Here is a 17,807-nt window from a genome sequence, read left to right as displayed (position 1 = left end):
GCCCGGCTATTTTTTGGTTGCAGTTTGGCCGGGGCTGGGTTTGAACCCGCCACCCTCGGCATATGGGGCTGGCGCCCTACTCACTGAGCCACAGGCGCTGCCCAAGTATGATCTTTTTTTTTTTTATTTCAGATTAATATGAGGGCACAAACCATTAGATTACACTTTTGCATTTATTAGGAAGAGTCCAAGTAGTAGTTCAGCCCTTCACCCAGGCGGTATGCCATATGCCCTTACGTTGTGCCTGTTAGGTGAGAGCACACCAATCCCTCTCCTTCCCCGCCCCTTTCCCTCTTTCCCCTGTCCACTTCATCACTTTATTTTAATTATGTTTTTCTCCCCTGTGGATATGTGGTTTCATATTAATATTGAGTTTTTTGAATACTTGCTTTTCCATTCTTGTGAAACTTTACTAAGAAGAATATTCTTCAACTCCATCCAGATTAATAAGAAAGATGTAAAATCTCCATCTTAATATCCCATGGTATACTTATACCACAGTTTGTTAATCCTTTCTGGGGTTGATGGGCACTTGGGGTGATTCCACATCTCGACTATTGTGAACTGAGCTACAATAAACATTCTAGTGCAAACTAAGATCTTAATAAGAAGCAATCACTAGAAAATCAGATATAGAATGTATGTCTCTTAAACCAGCAGAAGAATATTTGTACATATACCACAGTTTGTTACTCCATTCTGGGGTTGATGGGCACTTGGAGTGATTCCACATCTTGACTATTGTGAATTGAGCTGCAATAAACATTCTAGTGCAAATTAAGGTCTTATTAAGAAGCAATCACTAGGGTGGTGCCTGTGGCTCAAGGAGTAGGGCACCGGTCCCATATGCCGGAGGTGGCAGGTTCAAACCCAGCCCCGGCCAAAAAAAACACACACATAAAAAAGAAGCAATCACTAGAAAATCAGATATAGAATGTATGTCTCTCAAACTAGCAGAAGAATATTTGATTTATTTAATGGAAAAAAGGAGAGAAAATAAACAAAAGTAAGTGTAGTAAAAATAAAACTAATGATGATAAGGCTGAAGTAACTACAATAAATATAAATTAGTGACTCTCACCAACCAAAAGATAGAGTTTTAAGGATGCAGGAATATGTTGTTTTAAAATCACAAAACAAAAGAGCACAGGAACAGTGAAAAATAAGCAGAAGAAAATACATCAGATATATATGAATGAAAAGAAAGACAAGATAATGGTTCTATTATCAGATTAAATTTAACTTAAGGCTAACAAATAGGGCTATGAGGAAATAGTTACCAGTGAAAGAATAAGGAAGATATTATCATTTAAACATAAATGTTTGTGTGTCTACCAAGTAATAATGCTCCAAATATACAAAGCAACAACTAAAAGAATTACAGGAAAAATAAATGCATCAACATTTTTAATTGGCATTGGTTGGCATTTAGTTGTCAGATACTATTTATATAAGATCAAGTAAATGAAATATAATACAATTTATAAATTTCTATATAATTAGGTATTTTTAATGTATATATCTCCAATAAATAAATGGAGAATTCAAAATTTTAATGAAGTACATAAAAGTGTCACAAAAAATGACTATATACTACACATCACTCAGGAAACTCATAAATTCTAAAAAATTTCTACCAGGCTGGGTGCAGGGGCTTACACATATAATCCTAGCACTCTGGGAGGCCGAGGTGGATGGATTGCTTGAGCTCAGGAGTTCAAGATCAACCTGAGCCTGATGAGACCCCCATCTCTTAAAATAGCCAGGTGTTGTGACAGGTGCCTGTAATCCCAGCCATACCAAAACCGTAGTTTTAAAAATCCATATATCTGGAAAGTAAAGCACATGGTATTGAATAATCCTTGATTAAAAAGGAAGTTATAAGAGATATGTTAAAATACATAAAATTAAATGACAACAGAAGTGATTTATGTCAACCCTTTTGAATACCGGTAAACATATTGATGAAAGTATATTGGTCAAGAGAAAAAAAAGAACAAAATAAATCATCTAAGAGTTCAACTCAACATCATTTTAAATGGCATGGAGAAAAAAGAATATTAGGAAAGGAGGCAATCGAAAAAAAAAAAGTTGATCTCATAGAAATAGGGAGCAGAATGGTGGGGAGATGTTAGTGAACAATTACAAAATTCTAGTTACATAAGAGAAATAAATTCAAGAGATTTATTATACAACACAGTAACAGCAATATATTGTAATCTTGAAAAATGCTGGGAGTAAATTTTAAGTGTTTTCACTACAAAAATGACAATTATGTGAGATAATGCATATGTATTCTCTTGATTTAGCCATTTCACAATGTATATGTATATTATACAATAATACATTACAGTTTTATCTGTCAATTTAAAAAAATAAGGACTGTGCTTATTATATTTAAATACGAAAAGAAAGAAAAGAAAGGAAATAATAAAGTTAACTTCAAAAGCAGGAAAATAGAGAATAGGAGAACAATAGAAAAGAATAGCAAATAACTGGGTGGCGCCTGTGGCTCAGTGAGTAGGGCGCCGGCCCCATATACCTGAGGGTGGCGGGTTCAAACCCAGCCCCGGCCAAACTGCAACAAAAAAATAGCCGGGCGTTGTGGCGGGCGCCTGTAGTCCCAGCTGCTCGGGAGGCTGAGGCAGGAGAATCGCGTAAGCCCAAGAGTTAGAGGTTGCTGTGAGCCGTGTGACGCCAGGGCACTCTACCCGAGGGCGGTACAGTGAGACTCTGTCTCTACAAAAAAAAAAAAAAAAAAGAATAGCAAATAACTAATACTCTCTTCATGTTTATTGAATTTCTTCTTGAAAGATTCAATGTTCTAATCTTCTGCCTATTTTAAAAACTGTGGTCAAATGATAGAATCTCCTTTTATATAGTAGCCTTTTTTTCAGCCTATGCTTTACATATTTTCCCCACTATGTCATTATGGTTCTTGGACATAAAAAAGAGAAAACACAGATTTTTTTTCCCAAACATGAAATAGAGAAATTAACCAACATTGTCTTTTGACATTAAGATGTCTTGACATCTTAATTAAATAAATAAACATATTTATTTAATTTGTCCGGTACCTCAAACATAGGTGCTACTTCCAAATGCAATGACAACTCCTATAAGTAGCCTATGTTTGAGGTACCGGACAAATTAAATAAATACGTTTATTTATATACGTATCCTGATAGATACCTGGATGGCAAGAATTCTAAACATGCCATTTCTTTTTAGGTGAGTATACCAATAACTGGGCAAAGATAATGACATTGCAGAGAATGAATGGAACATGGAGCAACTGATTGCTAATCAGACGCACAATGCTGGGCACACAGAGGGAGATTAATAAATGTCTGGTTAGTGAATTAATTGAAAGTTCTCTTGAATGTCAAAGAACAAAATCAGTTGGTTTCAGATGTTAAAAATTTCTGTAGAGGAAGCAGACTTTTCTTCTACCAGAGGCTGGAATAATTTCACCAATACCCATTTTCTTACTGCATAATTCAGAAGTGTTTGGTTGACATTTGAGGCTTCAGATGGTCTGAAAACTCTGTATTCATAAAACCTATCTGAGGGTGGTGCCTGTGGCTCAGAGAGTAAGGCGCCAGCCCCATATACCGAGGGTGGTGGGTTCAAACCCAGCCCCGGCTGAACTGCAACCAAAAAATAGCCGGGCGTTGTGGCAGGTGCCTGTAATCACAGCTGCTCGGGAGGCTGAGGCAGGAGAATCGCGGAAGCCCAAGAGCTGGAGGTTGCTGTGAGTCCTGTGTACATCATGGCACTCTACTGAAGGCGGTAAAGTGAGACTCTGTCTCTACAAAAAAAAAAAAAAAAACCTATTTGAGGGCGCTGCCTGTTGCTCAAAGAAGTAGGGTGCCGGCCCCATATACCGGAGGTGGAGGGTTCAAACCCAGCCCTGGCCAAAAACTGCAAAAAAAAAAGAAAGAAAAAGAAAAACTTATTTGAGGGCCAAAAGGAAACATAAAATGAACATTTACTTAATGCATGTCTCCAGGCTAGATAACGCTATATCTGCCAAGCATGTGAGATAAACTACAAGTTGTAAAATACTATACATTTGAATGAGAATATTAGTGTGCCAAGATTAAACACTTCCCAGCTATATACTCCTTTATCATTAAGAGAAACCTCAAGTAATATTTATTGAATACCTACTAACATCCAAGCATTGGAAATACTCTTGCCGTCCTTATATAGTTTGTCCAGTAAGGGATGCAAACAAGTAAAAAGCAACTACTACATTACACAGTTTATAAAATTGGGATGGTGCTGTAACATACTCTAACGGGGTGTCCAACCTATGGGCCACAAGCTGCATGCTAATTTTGTGAAGACTTTTTGCTTCTCTGTAGCATTGAATATCACACATAAAAAAATGTTTTTAACAAAGAGCTTTCCTTAGTGTTTGTGTATTTAATGTGTGGACCAAAACAACTCTTATTCTTCCAATGTGTAAAAGAAGGAAACAAACAAACAAAAGGTTGGACACCCCTGGCATTGATTCTAAGCCCATGTAGCAGAAGAAAAGGTTATTGTTAGTTGAGGACATAAAAAGAGTAAGAAAACTATTGCAAGAGACAAGAAAAACAGTGAAGAAACTGTTATGGAAGCTGAAAAAATAGTGAACAATGTCATGTACTGGTAAAAGTATCACCTGCAGGAACTTGAAAAACAATCTGTATAGTAACTTGATGGACTTTTAGATTTGAGCAAAGAGAATTTCAAGAAGATTTGGAGTGTCAGCTGTGTCTAATAAGGCACTTCAAGGAAAAAAAAAAAAAAAACCCTCCGAAAAAACCTGGCCAATTTACAAGTAGAATTTAAGGAATCGTGGAGGCTCTAGAATTTGCCAGACTGGAAACTATCACTTTTTTCTACCTTCTCAAGCAAATAAATAATCTCAAATTAACAAATGGCCTAAGGATAAACATCAAATCAAAGGGATGTCTATAAGATACTTTTTAGCAGGTTGTAGGGATTTAACTTGGTACTAAACAAAATGATTTCTTACAAGATTAGAGGTATAGTCCCATGGAAACCTAATCCCAAGCTAGCAGTAAGTAAGCCCAAGAAAGGGAAGCTTGTCGTGAACCTAATTGTGTGTTTGATTTCTGAAGCATGAAATGAACTCTAATCTGATATATAGAAAGCCTCAACGTTCTTAAGGGAACTGTATCAGCAAAGGTACTGTCATCTAGGTCTAACAGTGACAATGATGATTTAGATTGTAAAGAAGTTGCTAGGCCCCTAAATTTGCACAGACAGGAAGCAGATCAAGAAAGTTGTTCAAAGAACATACAAGGAGATAAATTGGAATTGGGAATTCTAAATATCTGTGGAATACCAGAGGAGAGAAATCAGGAGAGTTCAACATATAGTTATGAAACTTAGAAGACTATTCTGGGATAGAGTCATAAACTTGAGAGCCATTAGCACCTAATGAAAGTACATAATTAAAAATCCAAACTTTCAGCCTAGGTTGAAATATAGGTGAAGTCTTGGGCCCCCACATCATGCTGAGAACCCTTAAGAGAAGCAGAAAATTATTGGCAGGAGTGCCTTGGAGAAGGCAAATCACCATGCTAAGTTTTACAAAACTGTCATATCAGGTTCCTAAAAAAAAAAAAGAAGAAAAAATCATAGGTGGGTTCAAGTTGAAATTTTAAAGACAGAACTATTGTCAAAGATGTGGGTAGAACTGATGAAACAAACAGGGAAAATGGTACTGAGCACTGAGAAGCTTGTACCAGTGAGAAATCATTATTTCCACAGGACTAAATGTTGAGAGTAGGACACAGTGTTTCTAGAATCCAGTAGGAAACACTGCCCAGCATAACTCGTCCTGGAAAGGGACACAACTAATGTCAGAGATACAGCACTGGGCAGAGGAGAAATGGCCTGACCTCGTTCTATTCTCCATCTCCTGCTGGTGTAGCTTCCTTTGGACAAATGAAGAGAACACAGGTGGCAGTTCACAGAGGATGACATCCCAAGGCATAAGGCAAGGGAAAGAAGGGCAGAGAAAATATCTAGGTGAGCAAATGGACAATAACTAATATAGGTTTTAAAGAGAAGGTTTAATATTTAATAAAAGAAGGCTAATATTTGTGGCCAGGCATGGTGACTCACATCGATCGATCTCTAAAAAACAATTTTTTAAAGTTAGCTAGCAGTGGTGCTATGGGCTTGTAGTCCTAGGTACTTGGGAGGCTGAGGCAGGAAGATTGCTTGAACCCAGGAGTTTGAAGCTTCAGTAAGCTATAATCATACCACTATAATATAGCCTGGGTGACAGAGAAAGACCCTGTCTCCAAAAAAAAAATAGTATTTTTAAATCAGATACTATAAATGCATATAGAATATTTGGCACTAGCTGGGTGTGAAAAAGGCTATGTTCAATATTTATATATCCCAGTTCTCTGTCTTGTTAATTTAAATGTGAAACTTTGGACAGTCTGCTGAGAAGTGAAAACACTTGTCTGGTGATATTCCACACATAACTGCCAGAGGATTACCATCATCACCATCACCATCATCACTACTACCATCACCATCACCACCATCACCACCACCATCATCACCATCACCACTACCATCACCATATCATCACCATCACCACCACCATCACCACCATCACCATCACCACTATCACCATTACCATCACCACCATCACCATCACCACCATCATCACCATCACCACCACCACCATCATCACCATCATCACCACCACTATCACCATCACCATCATCACCACCACTATCACCATCACCATAATCATCATCACTACCATCATCACCATCACCACCACCATCACCATCATCACCACCACCATCATCACCATCACCACCACCATCACCACCATCATCACCACCACCATGACCCTCATCATCAGCACCAACACCATCACCATCACCACCACCATCACCACCACCATCACCATCACCACCACAACCATCATCACCATCACCACCACCACCATGACCTTCATCATCAGCACCAACACCACCATCATCACCATCACCACCACCACCACCACCAATATCATCAGCCACCACCACCATCATCATCACCATCGTCACCACCACCATAACCATCATCACCACCAACAACATCATCAGCCACCACCACCATCATCATCACCATCACCACCATCATCACCATCACCACCACCATCATCACCATTACCACCATGAGCAGCGCCACCTCCTTTGGAATGTAACCTTTACTCAAGGCAGAAATAGTGTGAAGTTTGTTTATCATGTTTTTTATGACAGTGTATCTATGCACTATATCAGTGTTACACGAAATTGTTTCTGTTAGAATCTTTGCTGTGGGAATTACCTCTACATATCTAAGTTGTATACCTAACATGGTGATGACTAAGACGCTAACTATAAACTTAATAACTTTGTTCTGTCACTATACCATTTATTTAATAAATACTTGTTTTATTTTTTTAGACCTCAACTACTCCTCAAATCATCATTAGTAATCTTTTTTTTTTTTTTTGAGACAGAGTCTCACTTTGTCGCTCTTGGTAGAGTGCTGTGGTATCACAGCTCACAGCAACCTCCAACTCAAGCCATTCTCTTGCTTTGGCCTCCCGAGTAGCTGGGACTACATGCACCTACTACAACGCCCAGCTATTTTTAGTGACAAGGTCTCACGCTGGCTCAGGCTGGTCTCAAACCTGTGAGCTCACGCAATCCACCCACCTCGGCTTCCAAGAGTGCTGGGATTACAGGCATGAGCTACCATGCTGGGCCCATTTGTAATATTAATCATCAAGAAGATTGGTTTCCAAGGCTGGGGCTGGTGGCTCACGCCTGTAATCCTAGCATTCTGGGAGGCCAACGCTGGTGGATTGGTTTAAATCAGGAGTTCATTACCAGCCTAAGCAAGTACAAGACTCTATCTCTAAAAAAAATAGCCAGGAATTATGACAGGCGCCTGTAATCCCAGCTACTAGGGAGGCTGAGGCAAGTAGATTGCTTGAGCCCAAGAATTTGAGGTTGCTGTGAGCTGTCACACCACAGCATTCTACTAAGGGCAGTGACAAAGTGACTCTCTCTCTCTCAAAAAAAAAAGATTGGTTTCCAATTTAACTTTTTAATTTTTAACTATTATAGGTACATAATATTTGTGTATATTTACAGAGTTTATGTGATGCTTTCATGCAAATGAGTGTATCTATCACTTCAAGCATTTATCATTTCCCACTATTCTTCTTGTAGACCTATTTAAACAAGACAACATACAATTCCAACAACTTTATTTGTTTGTTTATTTAAAACAGGGTTTTGCTCTGTTACCTGCAGTACAACCTCAAGCTCCTGGGATCAAGCAATTCTCCTGCCTCAAGGTCTGGGACTATAGATATGCATCACCACATCTGTCTAATTTTTATAATTTTTGTGGGGAAGGGGTCTTGCTCTTGCTCAGGCTGGTCTCAAACTGATGGCTTCAAGAAATCCTCCGTCCTAGAGCTCCCAGAGTGCTAGTATTACTGGTGCAAGCCACCATGCCCAACCTATAACAACTTTATTTTCTAACACAATGCCAAGCATGTTTCTTACGTGATCTGGATGCTAATTACTGTGTTAGGACCTGATGACATTGACCACAGAAAGTGCTAGGAGTGAGGGAAAACCTGAGGAGCATCAGTGTTGAAGTAGGATGTCCAACTTTTTTTTTTTTTTTCACTGCCTCATATTGGAAGAATAAAAGTTTTCTTGGGGGCGGTGCCTGTGGCTCAGTGAGTAGGGCACCGGCTGCATATACTGAGGGTGGCGGGTTTAAACCCAGCCCTGGCCAATCTGCAACAAAAAATAGCTGTGCATTGTGGCAGGTGCCTATAGTCCCAGCTACTCAGGAGGCTGAGGCAAGAGAATCACCTAAGCTCAAGAGCTGGAAGTTGCTGTGAGCTGTGACATCACAGCACTCTACAGAGAGCGACAAAGTGAGACTCTGTCTCTAAAAAAAAAAAAAACCCAGCTACTTGGGAGGCTGAGGCAAGAGAATCGCTTAAGCCCAGGAGTTGGAGGTTGCTGTGAGCTGTATGAGGGCATGGCACTCTACCGAGGGCCATAAAGTAAGATTCTGTCTCTACAAAAAAAAAAAAAAAAAAAGAGTTTTCTTGGGCTACACATCAAATACACAAACACTAAGGAAAACTGATTAACCAAAAAAATAAAAATATGTGCATGCTTTTTATGATACGTGACACGACAAATAAGTAAAAAAATGTCCTCACAAAATCAGCATGTGGCCCACAGGCCACACCCCAGATTTAAGAGAAAATTTAGCTTGCAAAAAAATGGGAAAGATGAAGCAGAGACAAGGAGTACTCTGGTGTCATGAAAACCAAGGGAACAAAAGAAATGGTCCATATTTAAGTGCTGCAGCCGGATCACATAAGACGAGGAGTGAACCGGTTCCATTCAATTTAGCCACAGGCGCGTTGTTTGACCCAGTGAGGACACTTAAGTGGGAACCACAGAAGCAAAAGCTGGAAGTGCTGTGGGCTGTAGAGGGAGAGAGAGGAGGAGTATGGACAGTGTTTCAGGGATGCTTTGCTTTGAAGAGAGCAAAGGTAGGCTGGTAGCTGAAGAAGGGAGCAGGGTAGGAGACATTTTTTTCAGCTTGGTTTAGTTCATTTTTAAGTGGAAGAGACATTATGTATGGCTAAATCCTAGGGGACCAGTGGGGGGAAAAATTAAATCTACCCAAGAGAGAGGAGTTAATCACTCAATGGAGCATGGTCCGCATTACAAAGGAGACGCTCAGCAAGTATTTCCAGCAGTCCCCAGGTTACAAACATAGGCTATGTAGGTTCCTTCTTAGGTTGAATTTATATGTAAATTGGAACAGTTACATTTACCTATTATAATAGGTAAACAGTTACATTTACCTATTACCTACCTGTAATAGCCTCTGTTTACAAGTGCAAGTCGTATGTCAGTCGGGTGTTTGTAACTCTGGGACTTACTGTAATAGCCTCTGTTCCTAAGTGTGACTTGTACATAAGTCAGATGTTTGTAACTCAGGGACTGCCTGCATTGAACAAATGAGTGGATTCCCTGAGAATGCAGGAAAGTATTTAATTCAGAATCCAGGCAGGTGAAGGAATGATCGGTAGACAAGAGGGAGGATATCTCTTCTATCAAAAAGGCAAAAAGAAAATAAAGGTGATTTGGTCAACATGGTGTCAAAAACTTGAGAAATTTCTATCAGATGACTTCTATTTTCTCTGTGAAGTGAGAGATGAGGTCAATCTGAGGGAAATAAGTGAGGGATGGCAGGTTGGGAGAGCTGAGAAGAATAATAAATGTTTCTGAAATAATTTCTTGCATTCTGAAAGGAGGCTTCAGAGGAAAGCTCCTTGCAGCAGCTGGCAGCCTCTGCAGTGTGTGACAGCAGGTACAAGGTTGCCTGGCGGATTCTCCCGCTGCTGGACCTCAGCTCTGAGTCAGATGACTCATCATTTCCTGGCACCTTTTCCTGTCCCTATAGGTGACAAACTTCAATATTTGTTCTTCTCCTTTGTTTTGTTTGCATTGTTCCACCAGAGAGGATGCATGCTGATGGCCTTCTGGGAGTTCATGACCTTGGACAGTAGTGCCCTTCACCTAGGCAATGTTTCACTGTGCTACCTTGAACATTTCTTATAGCTCATGATACTTCTAAGACCTGCCTCCTCATGCACTGACCTTATCAAGGCAGTCACCTACTTTCCATAGAGCAAACTGTATGTAAGTTATAAATAGTGGCGTGGGTATGGACTGCAAGTTTGCGTACCCTCCCAAATTCATATGTCAAAGCCCCTAGTCCCCAATGTGACGGCATTTGGAAGTGGGACTTTAGGTGGTAGGTTAGTCCATTTTTGGTTGCTATAAATGAAATACCTAACACAGTAATTTATAAAGAAAAGAGTTTTATGGGGGTCTCGGTTATGCAGCCTGTATAAGAAGCACTGCGCCAGCATCTGCTTCTGGTGATGGCTTCAGGGAGGTGAAGGTGAAGGGGCAGCAGGAATGTCATCCAGGAGAGAAGCAGCAAGAGAGGAAGGAGGTCATGCCAAGTGCCTTTAAGTAACCAGTGAGAACTCACTCATTGTCATGGAAAAAGCACCGAGCAAGTCACGAGGGATCCCCCCTGTGACATAAACACCTTCCACCAGGCCCCACCTCTAACACTGGGGAACAAATTTCAACATGAGATTTGGAGGGGAAAAACACCCAAACCGTATCAGAAGGGAACTAGGGCAGGGTGATGGAGACTTGACCAAACCATATCAGAAGGGAACTAGGGCAGGGTGATGGAGACTTGACCAAACCATATCAGAAGGGAACTAGGGCAGGGTGATGGAGACTTGGGGTGGGATTAGTGCCCTTTTAAGAGACACCACAGAGCTTGCATCCTCTCTCTCGGCCGCGTGATGATCCGGGAAGAAGGCAGGTGTTTACAAGCAGGGAAACGCACCCTCACTTTACTTCCCAGCTCCCAGAACTGTGAAAAATAAATATTTGTTGTTGAAGGGGACCCAGCTTATGGTATTTTTGTTATCACAGCCCAAGCTGACAAAGACGTGGGATTAGTTTACTTCACTGCCTACTCAGTCCCTCCCCGTAGAGCTCGGTCAGCTTTGGGGAGACAAGCAGGGGCTGCCCTTCACTCCCTGTTCTACCCGGCCCGAGGACTTAGGTTCCTCCACTTTCCCCAGCGGCTGACAATGCAAAGGAGTATCTATCTGAGTAAATAGCTGGCACTATTGAGACTGATTATGGAGATCATGAAATAAAGGTTTCCAAGACCCTAAAAAAGCCAGCTGGATTTCATAGTGTAGGAGTGAGGCCAGAAGCGTGGTGAATCTTGTTTGGCGTGAACGCCAACCGACAGTTTTTGGAGTGCGCCTTTGGGAGGCGGAGCTTATTCTACTGCTGTACAGCTATAATATAAGAGCAGCGGATACGTGAAAAACAAAATTTTTTGTCACCGCCACTTTAATGACGCTGTTCCGTTTTACCAATAGAATACCTCTCTTCTATTGCCTGTTCTAAACATTTAACTTAGAAAACTTTAAACAATTGGAACGTGCCTCTAATTCTAGAAGTAACACAATTCTCGGTTAGTTATACAGCACGAGGAGAAAGGGATCTGAATATGGTTCTTTGACTCCAGGTATCTAGTTGGGAGAGTTTTAGGTACCTTTCCGTATCTGCTTTTTTTTAAAATGTATGGGTGGTGCCTGTGGCTCAGCGGGTAGGGCGCCGGTCCCATATGCCGGAGGTGGCGGGTTCAAACCCAGCCACGGCCAAAAAAAAAAAAAAATTTAATTTGCATGTGGCAAGTGTTCATTGTAATAGCGTTAGCTTGATTATTACCTATATATGGTCCTAGAAGTTTTCCTCATACATTGTGTTTTACTTATTAAAACGTTTTTATGGGAAAAACTGAGAAAATTCAGGATGTAATTTTCAAAAAATTTAAGGAAGCCTAAACAAGAAGGAATACAAGAGCAAATAAAAACAACAAATATCTCAACAGAAATAGATTAAAAGGAGGTAAATGCTAAAAATAAAAAAGAAATGAAGAAAGAAGTGAAAATGATTTGAAAAAAAGTCAGAAATAAAAGATCATCAAAGCAAAACTTTTATTTTCTTTTGTGTATGTACAGGTTTGCCAACTCATTCTAGAAAAAGTGCTACATATCTTATTGTTGACCATTATTACGGTTGCCTTCTAAGTACTCCCCTTGGAGAGATGTGCACCAATGTCGTGTCTAGTCCATCTTTCAAAGAAATTTTGGAACTCTTTTCTAGAATGGCCATCAGAGCTGTTGTCCTACAAGGTTGGACGGTTCAGTTCACGAACTTGCCACCATGTACTTACATGGACAGCAGTGTACAAGCAACTGGGTAAGGTTCCATAAGCTTGGAATAGCGGCATCTCACAGCTGTGTTTGTGTCAACATATGGCAGTGTCTTGTTAAGTGGCATCATTATTGTTGTTGAATGTTTTGTGTGTTGTAGAATTCAAACCCCATCAAAAGGAGTACTTACTGCTCAGCTCTGGCCCACTGTCAGCACTGGAGAATTTCAGCCCAGTCTTTCTGTTCCAATTTTTTGATGGGCTCTCCAATAATTAAAACATTGTGGAGACTTAGTAAAATATTTCTTCTAAATCAATGTGTGACCACTTAAGCTGAGGTCAAAGAAAATCACTTATTTATTTATTTATGCATTATTCAGTGACATTGTATGAAGACACTGGAAAAAGATGACCACTTCACTTTATTATTTTACAGCTTAATTTGTGTTTCACATATAGTCAAAGCCATAATTCCTGCCTTCAAATTAACACCATGAATTGAGAGGGCTTTTTTCCTCATGTGTAGATCATTATGTTCATTGTCACACATACCTCTGTCTTATCTTTTACTCAAATTAGTATTTCCAAATGGTTTGGGTGTAAGACTACTTTTAGAAATGTATTAGAGTCAAACAAGCATCTTTTACTTGCTAGTATAATTATGTGGAAAGCTGCTTACCAATTTGTGTATCACTAATCAAAATATAAAAAGCACATCATCTGGACCAAAATATACTTTAATTATGGTAATGTGTATGATTTAGCACAGCTGCATGATGAAAACTGCTCCATGATATATCTTCATTTCCCACATGGGACTATGAACAAATATATTTGTAAACTAAAAATGTTAATATCTTTTGACTTTTGAAATGACATGGTAAATTACCAGTTTTTTTTTTTAATTATGGAAATTTCTACACAAATAAAAAAGACAAAAATAGCAGGTGCCCGTGCTCAATGGTCAGGGCGCCGGACACTTACTCCGGGGCTGGTGGGTTCGAACCTGGCCCAGGCCTGCTAAACAACAACAAAAAATCGCCGGGCGTTGTGGTGGGCACCTGTAGTCCCAGCTACTAGGGAGGCTGAGGCAAGAGAATTGCTTGAGCCCAAGAGTTTGAGGTTGCTGTGAGCTATCATGCTAAGGCACTCTACAGAGGGTGATAAAGTAAGACTCTGTCTCAGTAAAAAATAAATAAATAAAATAAGACAAGAATATAAGTTCATTACCCAACTCTAACAATTAACAAACGGCTGATCTTTTACCTCTATCTACAACCACTTTCGCCTCTCCCAAATTGTATTTTTAAGCAAATCTCCTTCATCATAACTTTTCAGCTGCAATTATTCTAGTATTTTTTTAAAAACATAATACAATTGTCACAGCTAAAAATAACAATTTAGTATAATAAACATCCAGCTAGTATTCATGTTTCTCTGTCACATAATTTCTTTATAGTATGCTTGAATCAGAATTAAAATAAAGTCCAGGCATTGCAATGGGTGGGTATTTCTCTTAATTATCTTTTATTGATTCCTCTTCTACATATTTTCTTGCCTTTTTTAAAATTTTAGAAACTGGATTGTTGCGGTGTTTCTTACAGTCTGGATTTTAGCATTTGCCTCCCTGTGATGTCACTAAACAGGCTTCTCTATCCTTACACTTCCTGTAAATTGCTCAGCACTAGTTCACTAAAATGTTTTGCTATGATGGACATGTTTCATACACTGTCCGACACAGTAGCTGCTGTCTACCTGTGGTGATGAACACGTAGTAATTGGAAATGATACTTTTACAGCTGAGGAACTGAATTTTTAATTTTATTTAATTGCAAGTCTTTTTTTACATTTAAGTAGCCACATAGTGGCTACAGTATTAGACAGCAAAGATCTGGAATCTTGATCAGATTCAGGGTAGAGTTTTTTGGACTTTTTTTGTATTTGTTTTTTGCTTTGCTTGTTTTTGTTTTTTTGACAAGATCACTCCATATGCAATGCTGTGTACTTTTCAGGAGGAAAATACTCTTTCTCTGAACTTTGAAGATCATTTCCTTGATCCATTAATTCATTAGGACTTACAAAATTTTATTATCATTACAGAAAATTTAAAGATACTTAAAAGTACACAGAATCATATGCTGAACTGTTTTCAACAAGCAGCTTTTGAACAACTGCCTAGGTTACACCACTTTCTTTCCCTCCTGTATTATATAAATCAAATTCCATATATCATATACTTTATCCATAAATATTTCAATATCTCTGAATACTGAAGTTAAAGATACTTTTTAGCACAATCATCATTCTCACATCCGAAAAAAGTTAACAATAGTTTCTTTTTCTTTGAGACAAGAGTCTCACTATGTAGCCCTGGGTAGAGTGCCGTGGTGTCACAGCTCACAGCAACCTCAAACTCTTGGGCTTGAGCGATTCTCTTGCCTTAGCCTCCCAAGTAGTTGGGACTACAGGCACCCGCCTCAACACCTGGCTATTTTTTGGTTGCAGTTGTCATAGTTGTTTAGCCGGCCGGGGCTGGGCTCAAACCAACCTGCCTCAGTGTATGTGGTGCCCTACTCACTGAGCTACGGTGCCGAGCTAACAATAGTTTCTTAATATCATCCAATATACAGTCAGTGTTATTACTGTGAACTTCACATTTAAATATAATTTGTTTCAATTCATTGAAGTTGTTATCCTTACTGGTACTCAAATTGTCCCATCTTTGCACAATTGGATCTCTTATCTGATAATTGGTCTAACACAAATGTTCATCTTTATAATCCTCCCTACACAAACACACACACACACATGCACACTGTAAGTCCACCATTTCTCAAGAGTCCTGGTTTCTTTTCATTACATAGTATCAGGGGATATATCATATCCACATGACTTGAGACTGGTAATGTTAACCTTGTTCATTTGGTTAAAGCACTGTTTGCCAGGTCTCTACAATTTATTGTTTTTTCCCTTTGTATATTTAATTCTTCAGAATCTAGTCGCTAAGTCCAGCTCACACTCAGAGGTGAGAGATGGAGAAAAAACTCCACCACCAAGAGGGGAAAAAGTATCTGCATGTGTTATCTGGACATCTTCTGTAAGGAAGGTTTATCCCTCTCCCCAGATGATTCGTTCATTTATTCATTTATTTATATCATTTAGGACATTTGTTTTATACCAGGGTTGTAACCCAATGCCATGTTTTTTGTTTTTTTTTTTTTGTTCAAATTGTTTCAGGTTTGGCATTGGGAGCTCTTTCAGGGTGACCCCTGTGCCTTTTCGCATGTTATCACTCTTTCTCTTCTTCTTAGCACTTCCTTGCTTTCTGGCATTATAAGATGTTCTAGGTTCATCTTAAATTTTGCCTATCATAGTACTAGAATCAATCATTTCTCCAAAGAGCTTGTAATAGGACTTTAGCATATCAAGTTACGTGTGAAGGGCAATGGTTTTGCTAACGAAACGTCAGATCCATGTGATGAATCCTAATAGCATTTTAGTGTTTTATAGCCCAATAATCCTATGCTGACCAATTGGCACACTTTCTCATCCTAAAAAGTTTGTTATTCTGGTCACATTAGGAAATTGGAAGTCTCAAAAGAGATTTTATTTCTCATCTGTCTGAAATATCTGATCTATAGAAATTAATAGCAGCTGTATCTCTCCTTCAAGGTATCTTAGTGTCATCTCTTTACCACAATATAAAATCTGCATAGTATAGAATGACTACTGATTTTGGCCATCTATTCAGGATGAATTAACTGAGATTTATTGTGGCAAATGGTAAAGTGATTTCTAGTAATGAGTCGATGTTCTCAGTAATTGCCGAAGATTGAACCATACTTGTGGACCTATAAATTTTCCCTTGACAGCAGAATAACACCATAAAAATCACCTCTGGATTAAGATTGTTTCAATGTAAGATGGCATTTCAACCTGAACATACTGTTAGGCTGACAAGCTTTTTATATGTAAAAGGTTAGGTTTGGAGCAAACAAAAAACTAGCCTTCATAACATTCACCCCAGAAAAGCAATCTGAGGCATTTAACTATTGCGCTATCTCATTCATTCTTAATGACTGCTGCCAAAGTCACTGATTTTATAGATATTCTTTTCACTCTGCAGATGCTTCTAAATTTTTAAGTTCCAGATTTCCTTTTAAGAAACTGGATCACTTTGTCAAAATAAATATTACAATTTTCCAGGGGATGCATAATTAGCCAGTTTCCTCGTTAAATCTGTAATTGTTAGCTTCAGCAGGGTCTTTAGTGCTGCTATCCATCTTTCTGCACATACCTGTTAATTACCTTTCCCATTCTCCTAAGCAGCAATTCAAAACCTTTTTATCACTCTCTACAAGCTCCCAATCCCACCTTGCTTCTTCTCTTATACTCAGAATGTTGTTCGTGTTCTGTTAATTATGGACAAGAGACCACCAAGCCTCACTTTCTGTGTCAGACACTCTTCTAAGTTGTAAGCAACACAAACTCTGGTCTATTTAAATGGAAAAGGAATTAATAGTTATCAGATAGCTTATAAGTTCGGAAGTTGGAGGGTCTTCTTGTGTTGCCCAAGCTGGTCTTGAATTCCTGGTCTCAGGCTGTCCTCCTGCCTCAGTCTGTAAGAATGTTAGAATTACAGACATGAGCCACTGCTCCCAGCCATTTTATATTTTTAAATTGAAGGAAGAGTGACTTGTTTTGAAAACAGTCTTTAAAAAAAAAAAAAAACAAGGCCCCAGGATGTTGGAGGTTTTGGTTTCAATCCCTTTTTAAAAATGTGATTATTGTGCCTTTTTTCTACATAAAGCTGATGCTTATATTAACCTGTTTAGGTTATAAAATATATGAGAATACTTGGATTTTGCTTGATGTGCTCAGTGGCAATTTATTTCCTCAGGAAAACTAAGAGCTTCTTC

This window comes from Nycticebus coucang, chromosome 15 (assembly GCF_027406575.1).
Source record: "Nycticebus coucang isolate mNycCou1 chromosome 15, mNycCou1.pri, whole genome shotgun sequence".
Lineage (NCBI taxonomy): Eukaryota > Metazoa > Chordata > Mammalia > Primates > Lorisidae > Nycticebus > Nycticebus coucang.
Note: the sequence above shows the minus strand (reverse complement) of the source record.